The sequence below is a fragment of the Sceloporus undulatus genome, chromosome 1 (assembly GCF_019175285.1).
Source record: "Sceloporus undulatus isolate JIND9_A2432 ecotype Alabama chromosome 1, SceUnd_v1.1, whole genome shotgun sequence".
NCBI classification, from domain to species: domain Eukaryota; kingdom Metazoa; phylum Chordata; class Lepidosauria; order Squamata; family Phrynosomatidae; genus Sceloporus; species Sceloporus undulatus.
In genome coordinates, this window is record NC_056522.1 from 170,683,424 (window position 1) to 170,701,924 (window position 18,501).

The window sequence follows — 18,501 nt, forward strand, 5'->3', positions numbered from 1 at the left end:
AAGGAAGGAAGGAAGGAAGGAAGGAAGGAAGGAAGGAAGGAAGGAAGGAAGAGGAGGCTTGTAGCCTTCCAGGTGTGTTTGCGTGGTTTTGGGGGGGAAGAATGCCATTCCCATGGCCGCCCAAACTTCAGTCTGTGGCTGCTGGGAGTTGCTGCCCAAAGACTTCTCGAGGGACAAAGTATGTACCTTCTGGCCCCTTTGAGACTCACTGGAAGGAAGAAGTTGGCAGGAGGAGCTTTCCTAGCCTTCAGTCTACAGTACTTCCTCAGATGCATCATAATAATAACAACAACAATAATTCAAAGATATAGCCGTGTCAGTCTGTAGAGAGACCTTGCAGCCCTTTGAGACTCATTGAAAGAAGTTGACAGCATAAGCTTTCCTAGGCTTCAGCCTACTTCCTCAGATGCATGTTGCTGTTGTTGTTGTTGTTGTTGTTATAGCCGTCTCAGTCTGTGGAATCAGTCTGCAGAGAGACCTTGCAGCCCCTCAGAGGCCGACTGAAAGGAAGAACATGGCAGCAGGGGTTTTCCTTGTCCTCAGCCTACTTCCTGAGATGCATTTAGCGCATACAATCTCACTCAGGATCCTGCATGGTGTAGTATGTATGGAAGGAGCTCAACCCTTGGGTCCGACGGGATCAGGCTCCCCAGCCGCCCCACGTTCTCCACAGTACTCCTTTTAAGAGAAGAGGACCCAATGGATGCCAAGAGATCCCACCTCAACACTAAGAGGAACGTTGACAGTCAGGGCTGTCCTCAGAAAACGTTAAGGTCTCCTCCCTCTTGGAGGTCTCTGGGTCAGCAGAGGCTGGATGGCCATCTGTCCCAGCCAGGGGAGTTCCTGCACGGCAGAAGGGGGTCGGGCTGGAGGCGTTTCCTCCCACTCTGTGGCTCCGTATGACTTGGTTTCAGGCTATTAGAAAGGCCTTATCTTTCTGACATCATGTCCAACTATCATCATCATCATCATCATCATCATCATTATTTATATGGAGAGGGCGCTATCAGTGTCTATGGAGCTTAATAGTAATAAAATTTATTCAGTCTTTGACCAGTATAAAAACAAAACCACACAAACAGCGTATCAGTATAACAGTAACAGGGTAAAATATAGACTGATAGTAGACTATACATATACAATATCCAAACAGATATTTCTACATGGTAATGAAATGACCATTTGTCAGTTGAGGGTGCAGTTTACAAGCAATACAGGGGTACCCCGGGTTACGAATTTAATTCGTTCCGCCGCCGCTTTCGTAACCCGAAAGGCTTTCGCAAGCCGAAAACCCATAGGCGCTAATGGGGAAAAGCCGCGATTTGGTGCGAAAAAGCGCCGAAAAGCACCAAAATTTCTTTCGTAACCCGAAATAACCTTCGTAACCCGGAACAGTTTTTTTCAATTGATTTTTTTCGTAACCCGGAAATTTCGTAAGGCGGCGCATTCGTATCCCGGGGTACCACTGTATAACAAAATTTAGCCACCTTATGGGATATTGTAGGATCATTGTTGTCCAATAGGAGGCGTAAATAGAAGGAGTCAGTTTTGCCTGGGAATTTGCACAGTAGTGGGCTAATCAGTTGGTGATGAATGTCTCTATAGAATTGACAATAAAGGAGAACATGCTCATTGGTTTCAACAGCGCCCGAATCACATGGGCAAAAACGAAGTTCAAAAGGTGTTTTTTTAAATCTCCCTTCCAACATGGCCGTGGGCAACACATTGAAACGTGCCAGAGTTAGAGCCCTTCTAAACTTCGGGAAAGTAACATGGAACAGATATGGAGCTGAGGAGGGGACCAAGGCTTGAACACTGAACATGGCATATTTTGAGAGGGAAGCGAAGTCCATGTATCTTTCTACTTCTAGGATTTTTTGTTTAATAATAGATTTAGCTCTATCGGCATCAAGCATTAGAATTTCATTTTTGTTGAGACCTAGCTCATTTAATTTCTTGAGAAGAGAGATTCTGTTTTAATAGTCCCTGCCTCCCTTCTAAGAACAGCGTTCGGAACACAATGGGTGACCTGAAAGATTCTCCTAAGGAACTTAGTTTGCACACGTTCAATTATATTGATAATAATATATGGTCCCAATTGGGCTCCTTATAGAAGTTGAGGGCGAACCTTGGCATTAAACAGTTTGATTGCGGCCGGAATGAGCTGAGCACCTTTAGTGAAAGAAAAAAAATCTTAGAATAGCCGTTATGGTTCTTTGGGCATTACTGATGACAAGTTCTGAATGGGCTGTTCTCCTACCAGAGGTATGAAATACAATCCCTAGATATTTGAAAGTCTTAACCTGCTCTATGTGTTGTCTATCAAGTGTCCATTGTCTCAATTTGGGGCGATGAGCAAAAGTAAGAATCTTAGTCTTAGAGGAGTTAATTATTAATTTCTCCTCTTTGCAAAACAAAGCAAGAGAGTTTAGGGCTCTTTTAAGTCCAATGGGGGATAACGAGAGGATAACAACATCGTCCGCATAGAGCAATGAGTTGATATGCTTATTAGCCAACTTTGGGGATGAAAAGAAAGATTATTCAAAGCAGAAACAAGGGAATTGATGTAAAAATTAAATAAAGTGGGGGCCAGGACACATCCTTGCCTTACACCCGTCTTAACAGGAATTGTCTTGGAAACATGTCCTTGGAGACTGCATCTAACCTTGATATTAGAATTCTCATGGATCTTAATAAGAAGCAAGAGGAGTCATTTGTCTATATTAGTGCACAATAGTTTCCCCCACAATCTAGGTCTATTAACTGAATCAAAGGCAGACTTAAAATCTATAAATGCCGCATATAGTGGTTGACCATAATGGAGGTATTTTCCTACAAGATATTGCAATATCATTGCATGATCAATAGTGGATCGTCCAGGCCGAAAGCCTGCCTGTTCAGCCAACAGAATATCCTCGGACTCAAGCCAGTCTAAAAACTTATTTAAAAAGTGTTTTGTATACAACTTACACACCAAACTCAAGAGACTAATTGGTCGAAAATTAGAGGGATCGGTTCTATTACCTTTTTTATATATCGGGATTATGATGGCCAAGCCCCAGTCTTTTGGAATGGAAGCAGATCTATCAATGGCCATAAATAATTTAGAGAGGACCGGAACCCACCAATCAAGATTATTTTTGAGTACTTCACCAGTGTCCATGGGGCTTTATATGATGGTTTACGACTGATAACTGGACGCTTTCCTGCTTTCAGGCTCCCAGTCTGAGCTGGGTCAGCATGACAAAGCAGGCAGAACCCTCTCAAGGGCAGCTGAGGGGCTCAGACTCCTCAGAGGGCCCTTGCTCTCACAGTCTCCCTTCCTTTCCTTCCCATGGTGGGCGGGGCCAAGAGGAGCGCGCGCTCTGGCCGTTTCCCTCCAGACGGCACTAAAGTTCTTTTCCCTCCCTTCTGGTCATGTGGTCCCATCCCCGCTCTCTCTCTGTCTCTCCCTTCAGAGTTCGGCCATTGCTTTGTGTCAAACCCAACGATTTCCGCTAGCGCGCCTTAGGGGCGGGGATGGGGGCGTGGTCACGTGCCCCTATGTAAAGTCTCCCCGCAGTGCCTCCCTCGCCATTTGCCGCCATGTGCTTGGGGTTGCCGCTGGCCGCGTGGAGTTCCCTAAGCCTCTCTGTGGATGTACATATGTGTGTATGTGGTTTTATTTTTTATATATATTTCCCACTTCTCCCTACAAATTAAGGCAGGTTTACAGCATAGTAAAATACAACGTCATAATAAAAGTTTTCAATAACCCCAAACCCTCCCCCCATTAAAAATAATGAAAATTCAACAATTAAGAACAACATTAATAACATCGTCCAGTTAGTCTGACATCAGTACTAGGAAAGATTCTGGAGCAGATCATTAAACAGAGAGTCTGTGAACATCTAGAAGGCAATGCCATAATCACAAAAAGTCAACATGGGTTTCAGAGAAACAAGTCATGCCAGACAAATCTGATCTCTATCTTTGATAAAATTACCAGTTTGGTAGATGAAGGGAATGCTGTGGATATAGTATATCTTGATTTCAGTAAGGCCTTTGACAAAGTTCCCCATGACATTCTTGCAAACAAGCTTGTAAAATGTGGGCTAGACAAAGGAACTGTTAAATGGATCTGTAATTGGTTGACCGGCCGAACCCAAAGGGTGCTCAACAATGGCTCCTTTTCATCCTGGAGAAAAGTGACCAGTGGGGTCCCACAGGGCTCTGTCCTGGGCCCAGTGCTATTCAACATCTTTATCAATGACCTGGATGACAGAATTGGAAGCATACTTATCAAATTTGCAGATGATACCAAATTAGGGGGAATAGCTAATACCCCAGAGGACAGGATCAAGGTTCAAAATGACCTGAATAGACTAGAAAGCTGGGCCAAAGCTAACAAAATGAAATTCAACACGGAGAAATGTAAGGTATTGCACTTAGGGCGGAAAAATAAAATGCACAGATATAGGATGGGTGACACCTGGCTGAATGAAACTACGTGTGAAAGGGATCTAGGAGTCCAAGTAGACCACAAGTTGAACATGAGTGAACAGTGTGATGCGGCAGCTAAAAAGGCCAATGCTATTTTAGGCTGCATCAATAGAAGTATAGTGTCTAGATCAAGAGAAGTAATAGTGCCACTGTATTCTGCTCTGGTCAGGCCCCACCTAGAATATTGTGTCCAGTTCTGGGCGCCACAATTCAGAAAAGACATCGAGAAACTGGAGCGTGTCCAAAGGAGGGCGACAAAAATGGTGAAGGGTCTGGAAACCATGCCCTATGAGGAACGACTTAGGGAGCTGGGGATGTTTAGCCTGGAGAAAAGAAGGTTAAGAGGTGATATGATCGCCCTGTTTAAATATTTGAAGGGATGTCATATTGAAGAGGGAGCAAGCTTGTTTTCTGCTGCTCCAGAGAACAGGACCAGGAACAATGGATGCAAGCTACAAGAAAAGAGATTCCACCTCAACATTAGGAGGAACTTCCTGACAGTAAGGGCTGTTCGACAATGGAATGCACTCCCTCGGAGGGTGATAGAGTCTCCTTCCTTGGAGGTCTTTAAACAGAGGCTGGATGGTCATCTGTCAGGGATGCTTTGATTTGGATTTCCTGCATGGCAGGGGGTTGGACTGGATGGCCCTAGTGGTCTCTTCCAACTCTATGATTCTATGATTCTATAATATAAATTAATCAGAGTGGAATGGACCATTACAGGAAGATAGGGCTATTTTTCTTCAGGCAGTCAGTCTGGGAAAGCCCACTGGAAGAGATCCATCTTGACAGCCTTCTTGAAGGTATCCAAGTGCCAGAGAAAGGGAGTAGGGTGCGTGCTGGGAGAAGACGTGCATAAGCAGAGTTTACTGTACACAGACAAGACGCCCAGAAGGAGGTCTCTGAAGAATCTGAGTTGTGTGGCAATTTCCTCTCACACAGGAATGGAATCACAGGACAACGAGGTTTCTCTCAATACAAGGGCTCTTTAATCTTTGTTACAGAGAACTATTTACAAAGATTACATTGAGTATCAGACATCCGTCTTTGCTACTCCTCAACCCGTTACTCCACCAACCAACCTCTGAGGCAGCCACAGTAACGCCAGCTGTCTCACACAGACTCAGTGACCATTGGGAATTGACACTTGGAACTTTGGCAGTTGCATCAACATTCCAGCGATGCACTCTTTAAATGCTGACACATACATCTGCCACAGCTTCCCCTAGTGGCCACATCATTGTCATTTTATCAGACCTGTTTCAACATGGTCCCGACACTAAGGCGGTAATAAGACAGATCTTCTCCCTGTGAGATCTTGAACCTTCTGACCAATGAGTGACAATGAAACTTATTGAATAAACAATAAAAGTTTATTGTAAGAACAAGGAAGAAGTGCTCTTAAACACTTTTTTGCAGAATCTGAAAAGCAAGCCTCAAACAGCCAAGATAAACCCCACCTTTTTCCCCTTTTGCCACCAGTCTCACCACACCCCACCAGCCAGTTGCCATGAGAATCAAGTACCTTAACCTTGAGCTCATAGCATCTTCCCAGCCCGTTATCTCCTACGACATTCCAAACCCCAAACAGGCCCCAGCAAAAGCTAGCTAAGACACTATAATATTCTACTACACATATACATCAATTGGCTTTGGAGTTCTGACACTCCGGCAGATCGTCCCAAAATTTATATATATGTATACACATATATACATATACACACATGTGTGTATGTGTGTGTACAGTGGTGCCTCGGGTTACGAAATTAATTCGTTCCGCGGTCGCTTTCGTAACCCGAAAAGCCTTCGCAAGCCGAAAACCCATAGGCGCTAATGGGGAAAAGCCGCGATTTCGTGTGAAATAGCGCCGAAAAGCACCAAAATTTTTTTCGTAACCCGAAAAAACATTCGTAACCCGGAACAGTTATTTCCTATGGAATTTTTTCGTATCCCGGAAATTTCGTAACCTGGGTATTTCGTATCCCGAGGTACCACTGTATATCATAGAATTGTAGGATCGTAGAGTTGGAAGAGACCACAAGTGCCATCCAGTCCAACCTCATTCTGCCATGCAGGAACTCTCAATCAAAGCATCCCAATTGACAGATGGCCATCCAGACTCTGTTTAAAGACCTCCAAGGAGGGAGACTCCACTACACTCTGAGGAAGAAGTGTGTTCCATTATCGAACAGACCTTACTTTCAGGAAGTTCCTCCTAATGTTGAGCTGGAATCCCTTTTCCTGCAGCTTGCATCCATTGCTCTGGGTCCTATAGTGTTTGGAGCAGCAGAAAACAAGCTTGCTCCCTCCTCAATGTGACATCCCTTCAAGTATTTAAACAGAGCTATCATGTCACCTCTTAATCATCTCTTCTCCAGGCTAAACATCCCCAGATCCCTCAGTCGTTCCTCATAGGGCATGGTTTCCAGACCCTTCACCATTTTAGTCGCCCTCCTTTGGACACGCTCCAGTTTCTCAATGTCCTTTTTGAATTGTAGTGCATATGTATGTGTGTGTAAATACACACACACACACACACACACACGTATATATACACACACAGGTATATAATAGTATGTATATTTAGAAGGTATTTAGAAGGTAGGATTTAGGAAGTAGACTTTAGGAAAGCTCATGCTGCCAACTTCTATGTGTGTGTAAATACACACACACACACACACACACACACACACAATACCCTTCTTTGGAGGTGTTTAAACAGAGTTTATCACACTGGGGCTAATTTCGGCATTAAATTAAGATCAAAGCGCATTTAAAGCATCCTGCAAATAAAGTGAAAATGATGGGTAATTGTGTAAGACTCAACATGGTGAAATTCAAGAGCACATAGACAGGATAGATCAATCAAGACCAAAAATCTGCATAATCCCTTCACTGAGTGAGTGTTTTTGGGTGATAGACTTTGTGTTTACGAGTGAACAGAAACCCAAGTACACTTCCCTTTGGTAGCGATACTCCTTTGTCCAAGGACATTTGCACTGATTATCCAGCCATTCACAATCTCCCTGTTAATTCTTCCCTCCTAGAAAATACATTCACTTTCTGAATTTTGCCCAAGGATAGGTTTTGCACTATAGATATACCTGCTTGGGCAGTATCAATCCATTCTTGCTTGAAGTCAGAGACACTCTTTATGTATCTCGCTTGACATCTCAGCATTGCTGGCCACACCATGATCCTAAGACAGCTTGCTGAGCCACTTCTGTTACCTGTATGCCCCAACTGAACCTCCACACCTGGAATTGGTACAGTATCTCCCTTAGCAATCCCTTAAATCACTATCTGCTACCATCTTTAATGTCTTAGTCCTTGAACATGTGTGTGAGTGAATGAGTGTCTTTGCATGACTTGTAATTATCTTTTCATCATGAATAAAATTGTTTTTGAAATTGCATTCTGGAGTTCTGATATACACAGGGTTGATCTCCACTTTGAATTGCCTGAGTTCTCTCGGCTTCTTTCAGTTGAGCTAATAAAATCCCTCCATTTGAATATAAATTGTGGCCCTCCTGGGACCATAGCATTTTGGGTAACATGATCACAAGCAAATTTAGAATTAAAACAGCATATTTGGATTGAGATAGGAGTAACATTGAGTTAGGCATGATTAAGTGCATACTGATGGCAATGGACTCCAAAACTTGGGCAACATCTCACAGCAATTTGTAGGTATTGAATAGGACAAAAACCTGAGGGACCCTGTAGACCAGCGGCTCCCAACCTGTACTCTTAGGGCTCCACATACGCTTCCCAGGTGCTCCACAGCCACTCCAGGAAAATGAAAGAAATAAAAATTGAATGAAATTAAAGAATAAAAATTATTATTATTATTTATTTATTTAAACTTCTAAACATCATTTACTTGTAAGACATAGGGTAGGCTCCACCATAGAAATAAGGGCTCCATGAGTCAAAAGGTTGGAAACCCTGCTATATACCAAGGGTTCAATGAGATTCACCTCTCCAAGAAGGAATGGAGCCATTGTAAAAGAATACAGGTACCTCCCGCTCCCATTTAAGAGAAGTGGCCCAGATAGTTACCATGGTCAATGGTACTGAAAGCCATTGAGATGTCCAGCAGGCACAACAAGGACACAATCCCCCTCTCCATTTCCTGGAACAGATCCCAGGCCTGAAACCAGACTCAAATGGATCTAGGGGGGAGCAAGCTTGTTTTCTGCTGCTCCAGAAACTAGGACTGGAGCAATGGATGCAAGCTCCAGGAACAGAGATTCCACCTCAACATTAGGAGGAACTTCCTGACAGTAAAAGCTGTTCGACAGTGGAACAAACTCCCTTGGAGTGTAGTGGAGTCTCCTTCCTTGGAGGTCTTTAAGCAGAAGCTGGATGATCATCTGTCAGGTATGCTTTGATTGTGATTTCCTGCATGGCAGAATGGAGTTGGACTGGATGGCCCTTGGGGGTCTCTTCCAACTCTATGATTCTATGATTCTATCTCTCACAGGAATCCCTGAAGCTGGATGGCCACGCACACTACACTCATTTTTCCTAAAATGAAATGCTGAAAAATGTTCATTAGGGTCTTCTACAGTAAAATCCAGGGACAACTTTTCAACAACAAAAGGTAAAGTTGCTTCAGTACTGTAATAGCAAATTTACTTTAAAATATTAATTTTTCATTATTTCTGAAAAAACAGATATATCACAAATTATAATTTTATGTCTAACTTGGTGAAAAAGTCAGCGTACAGATAAAGATATGAATGGTGGTTTGGGGAGCTGGGAGCATTTCCAACTTATGTCGACCCTAAAGCAAACCTATGATGGGGTTTTCTTGGCAAGATTTGTTGAGAGAGGGGTTGCCTTTCTCTCAGGTTGAGAGTGTATGACTTACTCAAGGGCATTCAGTGGGTTTCCATGGTTGAGCAGGGATTTCAGTGCTGGTCTCCAGAGTTGTCATCTAGTGCTCAAACCACTACACCATATTGCCTCTCTCACTTTAAGGCATATGTACTAAATCCAAGGGAAATTATGGCAAGGTGAGTGACAGCAACCCAAGGGTTTGAACTGTTTACATTTTTGTTACCGTTATTTAAATTTATTCTATTGTATGCACCTCTGGACCAAATACAAATATTTTAACAAATCAAATAATAAATTCAGGTACTCCTCATTAATTCAATTGAGAATGGTATGTAAAAACATACCAGTTTCTTGCTCCTTGGCAGGGACGTAGCCAAGGGGGGGGGTGTTCTTGGGGTTCGGACCCCCCCTTCCATTAGAAAAATGAATGGTGCGTGCTGCTGCTCCTCCGCGCCCAAGCCCCATTATAATGGTGGCACTTAGTCTGGAACCCCCCCCCCCTTCCTAAAATCCTGGCTACGTCCGTCATTGGTATTTCTGGCTGCAATGTAACACATACATAGCCTGTGAGTAAGTGTCTCTAAATTCAAATTGCATCTCTGAGCAGGGATAGGCATTTGTATCTTTTTGGCTGTTGTGATAAGTCTCATGCAGCCCCCTTGGAGTTCAAGGGCATATTTTACATTTCTTACCCAGCTGAAGGACACTAGAGAGGTTGCAACATTCCCTTATCTTGTTTTGTCTGAATAGCTTTAGAAATAAGCAATCTTATTAGAATTGATTAAGGTAATCAGCTTCATGCTAAGCAAAGTCTTGCACGTGCTACAGCTCCGTCCTGGGCCCCACAACAAATTACAACTCCCAGAATTCCATAGCCTTGAGCCAGGGCACTTAAAAGCAGTGCCAAACCGGGTTATTTCTCCATTGTGGATGCAGCCGTTGCCGCAAAGTAACACAGCTATCTTCCCCTGTTGCTTCTAAAAGCACCCCCCTCCTTTTTTGTTTTGGTCTCTCAGTAAACACAGTATTGCTCCCAAAAATTCTAATACTATTACTAAAATAATTGGTGTGTGTAGAGGGAAATAAGTAAGGAAATAATGAAATAGCACAGAGCTCAGTTATGTGACAACTTCACACTCTAGCATAGGATGGTTATATTCTTGTTGTAGAATGAGGAGTTGGTAATAATTTATCATACACCAGTTATTATCTTTATTACTGCTGTAAGGCACATTGGGATGAAGATTACATTGCCCCTGTATTATACCTTCCATATCTGAGATGAAAATTATACACAAGTGTTTATGACTGCTCTCATAATAAAGGCTCAAAAAACATTTCCTGCCTTTATCAGCTATCAGCTAAGCAGACAAAAGTGTACTATAATAAGTTGTTGTTGGTTGTTGTTAAATGCCCCCAAGTCAATGGTGACCCCATGGATGTGACATCTCAGAGACTCCATGCCCTTCACTGTTCTGCTCAGTTCCTGCAAATTCATACCCGTGACCTCTTTTATAGAAGCCATCCATCTATCATGTGGCCTTCCTCTCTTTCTACTTCCTTCCACCTTTCCTAGCATTATTGTTGTTTTTTTTCCAGTGAGTCGTGCCTTCTCATGATGTGTCCAAAGTACAACAGCCTCAATTTTGTCATCTTGGCCTTCAGGAAGATTTCTGGCCTGATCTGTTCTAGGACCCATTTGTTTGTCTTTTTGGCTGTCCATGGGATCCTCAGCACTCTTCTCCAGCACAACTCAAATGAATTGATTTTCTTCCTATCTTCTTTCTTAACTGTCCAGCTCTCACATCTGTACATAGTATCAGGGAATACAATGGCTTGTATGATTCTAACTTTTGTGTTCAATTGTATGTCTTTGCTTCTTTTCTAGTTCTTTCATAGCCACTCTCCCTATTCTTAATGATCTTCTAATTTCTTGACTGCAATCCCTGTTGCTATCAGTGTTTGATCCCAGATATGAGAACTCTTTTACTATTTCTATTTTTTCATTGTCTAGGTTGAATTTATTTAAATTCTGCATGGTGTTTATTTTTGTTTTGTCTATGTTCACCAGTAAGCCTGCTTTTGCCCTATACCATCCTTTGTATTATAATAAGTACATGTTATAAAAACAAAGAGCTGGAGAGGGGAGCGTCTTGCTCAGAAAGGGCCAAGGAGATGCTCAAATTTCACTGCCTGGGAATCCTCTCCCCATCCCAAGGAGGGACAGAGTAAGGAAGGGTGGGAAATCTTCCTGTTATATTTGATCCCTTGCATCACTCCCCTACTAACTGGGAAGGCACCTAACTTATAAGAAGCAAAAGACTTTCCTCCTTCCAGTATTTAGCTCCTTTTCCCCTGCAATGCCCATTGCAGTAAAGTTAGTCCCTTGACATGAATGTCTAGTTGTAACAGACTGTAGGGGGTGGTGTTCATCTCCGTTACTAAGCCAAAGAGCCAGCGTTGTCCAAGGACTACTCTGGTGGTAATGTGGCCATCATGACTGCACCAAACTCTGTTACCGTCCCAATGAGAAGTGGTACCTATCTATCTACTTGCATTTGCACGCTTTCAAGCTGCAAGGTTGGCTGAAGATGGGACTAGTGAGAAGACCTCACCTCATCATGCAGCACTCAGGCCTTAAACTGCCTTAACCGCTAAGCTACTGCATCCCTAACCCCATTGCTGTAACCCACTGCTTTTCAGTATTTATTCATTACTTGGTATGTGCTGACTCAGTCTGAGCAATGGGAGGAAGAAAAGGAAGGGTCACATGGGAGACTATCTTAGTAACATAATAACAGTAATTTATTAGTAACAAATTACTCAGTAACTGATCTTCCTGGACTTCAGAAACAGGAAGAAGTGTTGGGTGATCAGAATAACAAGTAAAGCAAATATTTAGACATTCCAAACGCTGGGGATCCCCAGTCTATGATCACAGATAACTATGGTGAGCTTCGTCCACTGGACACTTCTCCCAACAGAGTAAAACTTTTGTTGGGAAAGGCTGATGAAACCATCTCACTTCCTGTGATACTTTGAGCAGTTCAGAGAAAATACAGAACATGTTCCTGTAGCAATGAACAACAGCATCTTTTTCTTCTCAGTTCAAATCAGGAAGTGTAATATAAAGATAGTACACTGGGTATCCATTTTAACTTACTCCCTGTTTCTTTAAAATCTCTTACTCTTGTATCGTCAGGCCAGTGAAATAAACTGAAGTAGGCACAGTCATGTTTCTACCCATTCGTTTTGAATTTATACTCTGTATATGACATTTTGCCAGCATCTGACAACTCTGAAGGCGCCAGCCATAGATGCTGATGAAACGTCAGGAATACACTCTTCTAGAACGTGGCCACATAGACCGACCCCTCCCACCCAAAAAAATATGGATGCCGGCCGTCAAAGCCTTCAACTTCATAAATTTAAATCATGTTCAAGGCATGCAGAGTTTTATCCTGGTTTATCACACAGCCAAGAATGTGAAACTTTTAGAAAAACTCAGGGGGGGGGAAATACGCTCAGTGGTGTTGTTGTGGCAGCACAAAACCCCTGAAAATTGGATGCATTTGAGATGCACATAAAAACAGCCCGTAATTGGAAGCATTTGGAGGCAACATAAAAATCCCTTAATTGGATGCATTGAGATGCACATAAAACATCCCGTAATTGGATGCATTTGAGATGACATAAAAACACCCCTTAATTGGATGCATTTGAAGTGCACATAAAAACACCCTTAATGTGGATGCATTTGAGATGCACATAAAAACTCCCTTAATTGGTAGCATTTGAGATAGCACATAAAAACACCCCCTTAATTGGATGCATTGAGATGCACATAAAAACAAAACACCCTTAATTGGATGCATGGAGATGCAATAAAACAACCCCTTAATGTGGATGCATTTGAGAATGCACGAAAACATCCCTAATTGGATGCAGTTTGAGATGACATAAAAACACCCGTAATTGGATGCATTTGGAGATGCACATAAAAACAAACCCCTTAGAGGGAGGCATTTGAAGATGCACATAAAAACACAGCCCTTAAAAAAATTGGAGGCATTGAATGCACATAAAAACACCCGTAATTGGAGGCATTGAGATGCAATAAAAACACCCTTAATTGGAGCAGTGAGAGGGCACATAAAAACAAGAAAAACACCTTAATTGGATGCATTTGAGATGCACAAAAAACACCCGTAATTGGAGGGCATTTGGATGCACATAAAAACACCCCTTAATTGGATGCATTTGAGATGCACATAAAAACAACACCTTAAATTGGATGCATGTGAGAGATGCACATAAAAACACCCGTGAATTGGGATGCAATGGAGATGCACATGAAAAACAACCCCGTAGATTGGATGCATTTGAGATGCACATAGAAAACACCCCGTAGATTGGAGCAATTTGAGATGCACAGAAAAACACCCCTTAGATTGGATGCATTGGAGATGCACAAAAAATAAAAAAACAGCCCTTGAGGATGATTGAGATGCAATAAAAAATTGAGGAGATGGAGAGCACATAAAACATCCCTTAGATTGGAATGCATTTGAGATGCACAATAAAAACAACCCTTAGATTGGATGCAGTTGAGATGCACATAAAAACACCCCTTAGATTGGATGCATTGGAGAATGCACAAAAAACACCCTTGATTGGATGCAGTTGAGATGCACATAAAAACACCCCTTAGATTGGATGCAATTTGAGAGAATAAAAAGCACGATAAGGAGAGGAGAGCAACAAAAACACCTTAGATTGGATGGCGATTGAGATGCACATAAAAACACCCCTGATTGGATGCATTTGAGATGCACATAAAAAAACACCCTTAATTGGATGATTGGAGAGGCACATAAAAACACCGCTTAATGGATGCAATTGGAGATGCACATAAAAACACCCTGAAGTGGATGCAGTTGAAGAGCACATAAAAAGCAAACAAACCAAATTGAATTGGATGCATTGAGATGCACATAAAAAAAAACACCACCTTAATTGGATGCATTTTGAGATGCAGCATAAGAAGCAAAAAAACCCTAAGATGGATGCATTGAGGAATGCAAATAAAAAAAACACCCTGAATTGGATGCAGTGGAGATGCACATAAAAACAACCCTTAAATTGGATGCATTATGAGATGAACATAAAAACAAACCCCTTAATTGGATGCATTTGAGATGACGAAAAACATCCGCTTATTGATGCCTTTGAGATGCACAAAAAACAATCCCCTTAATAATGCATTTGAGATGCACAATAAATAACAAAAAAAACCCCTTAATTGGATGCATTTGAGATGCACATAAAAACAAAAACAACCCCTTAATTGGATGCATTTGAGAGGCACATAAAAACATCCTAATTGGATGCATTGTGAGATGCACATAAAAACACCCCTTATTGGTTGCATTTGAGAGGCACATAAAAACATCCCTTATATTGGATGCATTTAGGATCCATAAAAACACCTTAATTGGATGGCATTTGAGATGCAACTATAAAACACCCCTTAATTGGATGCATTGTGAGATGCCACATAAAAACACCCCCTTAAATTGGGATGCATTTGAGATGCACATAAAACACATCCCTTATTGGATGCATTTGAGATGCACATAAAAACACCCCTTAATTTGGATGCGTTGAGATGCACTAAAAACACCCCTTAATGGATGCATTTGTTGAGATGCACAGAAAAAACACCCTTAATTGGATGCATTTGAGATGCACATAAAAACACCCTTAATTGGATGCATTTGAGATGCACATAAAAACCCCCTTAGAGTGGATGCATTGAGATATGCACACATAAAACACATCCTGTGAATTGGATGCATTTGAGATGCACATGAAAAACAAACCCCTTATGGATGCATTTGAGATGCACATAAAACAAACCCCTTATGGGATGCATTTGAGATGCCATAAAAACACCCCTGATTGGATGCATTTGAGATGCACATAAAAACAAATCCCCTTGATTGGATGCATTTGAGATGCACATAAAAACACCCCTTGATTGGATGCATTGAGATGCACATAAAAACATCCCTTGATTGGATGCATTTGAGATGCACATAAAAACCACCCCTTATTGGATGCATGTGAGATGCACATAAAAACACCCTTGTTGGATGCATTTGAGATGCACTAAAAACCCTTGATGGATGCATTGAGATGCCAAAGACACCCCTTGATTGGATGCATTTGAGATGCACATAAAAAATCCTTAATTGGATGCATTTGAGATGCACATAAAAACAACACCCTTAGATTGGATGCATTTGAGATGCACATAAAACACACCCCTTGATTGGATGCATTGAGATGCACATAAAACGTGATGCATTGGAGATGCACAAGAAAAACACCCTTAATGGATGGTGCATTTGAGAGCAAATAAAAACACCCTTGATGGAGCATTTGAGATGCCATAAAAACACCCTTGAGTGGATGCATGTGAGATGCACATAAAACACCCTAAATGGGAATGCATTAGATGCACAAAAACACCCTTATTGGATGCATTTGAGATGCACATAAAAACAACCCTTAATTGGATGCATTTGAGATGCACATAAAACACCCCTTAATTGGGATGCATTTGAGATGCAATAAAAAACCCTTATGGAGGCATTTGAGTGCACAAAAAACACCCCTTAATTGGATGCATTTGAGATGCAAATAAAAACACCCCTTAATTGGATGCATTGAGATGCACATAAAACACCCCTGAATGGATGCATTTGAGATGCACATAAAAAACACCATTAATTGATGCATTTGAGATGCACATAAAAAAACACCCATTATTGGATGCATTTGAGAGGCACATAAAAACACCCTTAATTGGATGCATTTGAGATGCATCATAAAAACAAACACATCACTTGATTGGATGTGCATTTGAGATGCACATATAAAAACAACCCCTTGATTACTTTGAGATGCCATAAAAACACCCTTAATTGGATGCTTGAGATGCACATAAAAACAACCCTTAATTGGATGCATTTGAAGAATGCAACATAAAAACACCCCTCTTGATTGGATGCATTGAGATGCACATAAAAAACACCCTTAATTGGGATGCATTGTGAGATGACACATAAAAAACCCCCTTAATGGTGCATTTGTAGTGCACATAAAAAACACCCTTGATTGGATGCATTGAGATGCACATAAAAACAAAATAAACCCCTTAATGGATGCATGATTGAATGCACATAAAAACACCCCTTAATTGGGATGCATTTAGATGCACATAAACAACATCCCTTGATTGGATGCATTTGAGATGCACATAAAACATCCCTTATGGATTGCCATTTGAGAATGCACATAAAAAACACCCTTAATTGGATGCATTTGAGATGCACATAAAAACAACCAAAAAAAAACAACCCCTAATGTGGTATCATTTGGATGCACATCAAAAACAATGGATGGAGGAGACCATAAAAACACCCTTGATTGGATGCATTTGATGCACATAAAAACACTACCAGAACACACCTTAATTGGATGCATTTGAGTGCACATAAAAAACACACCCCTTATTGGATGCATTTGAGATGCACATAAAAACATCCTTGATTGGCTGCATTTGAAGATGCACATAAAAAACACCCTTAATTGGATTGCCATTTGAGATGCCAATAAAAACACCCCTTATTGGATGCATTTGAGATGCACATAAAACATCCCTTGATTGGATCATTTTGAGATCACATAAAACACCCCTTAATTGGATGCATTTGAGATGCACAATAAAAACCCCTTGATTGGATGCATTTGAAGAAGCACATAAAACAACCCCTTAAGGATGGAATGCATTTGGATGCACACCATAAAACAGCCCTAGATTGGATGCATTTGAGGAAAAAAAAAAGGAATGCAGAGGCATAAAAACCCCCTTAGGGGATGATTTGAGATGCACATAAAAACATCCCTTAAGATTGGATGCATTTGGAGATTGCACATAAAAACATCCCTTAATTGGATGCATTTGAGATGCACATAAAAACACCCCTTGATTGGATGCATTTGAGATGCACATAAAAACACCCCTTAATTGGATGCATTTGAGATGCACATAAAAACACCCCTTGATTGGATGCATTTGAGATGTACATAAAAACACCCCTTAATTGGATGCATTTGAGATGCACATAAAAACACCCCTTAATTGGATGCATTTGAAATGCATATGAACAAAAAGATTCAACCCATGTTCAGCCCTGGATTATTTTTTCTATCTGACTAACACCCCCACTAGCAAGTAAATATATATTTATTCAAGCGGGGCCATCTTGGGATAGAAATTGTGCACGCTGGAAATTAATTATTTATGCTGCAAATTCCAAATTGTTCTGTAATGAGCATAGATATTGGGGGGACTGGAAGGAGGTGACCCTGCTTGCTTTTGGTGTGCCTTAGAGCTCCCTGCTATGGGTCTATTCAAAGGCGTCTGGGACTTTCCTGCAGGAGGGGAACCTGCATTGTGGTATATGGGTATACACATTGCACACACTGCTACAATAGACTTGTGCATTTTCCTTGTGTGCACATGCTTGTATCTTTAGTGCCACCTCCAATGACATTTAGATGCCCACAAACAGGAGGAGAAAAATCCTCTGAATTTGGAAACTGACAGCACTGCTGTGGAACAGAAGTATGGAGAGAGATCTTGTAGCATCTTTCAGACTACGGTAACTAAGAAGTTGGCAGCATGAATTTTTGTAGGCTTCAATCTACTTCTTCAGATGCATATGAACAGAAAGAGCATCATGAAGCAAAGATTTATGTGGAGGAAGGAATATTACAACAAACATACCAGTAAGGGTAGGGGGATGAGGATGAACTAGCACAATACTTAAAGCATGGAGGTTTTTGAGAGATTCAGAGGGGCTTAATAAAAGGACTGAGACATCCTGGATATCATAGGAAGTACCTTTTTGTTCTGCAAAAGGAGTTTAAATTTCCTGGACTTTAAAATGATTTAATCTCCCAGTACCACATGGGCCATGGACAGAGGGAGGAATGGCCTGCCTCTATAGATATCCCTCCATACCCGGAACACCACCACCACCGCCGCCACCATCTTGACAAAAGGCCCAGTAAAGATATCACTATTTGGTGGATTTTGGATGC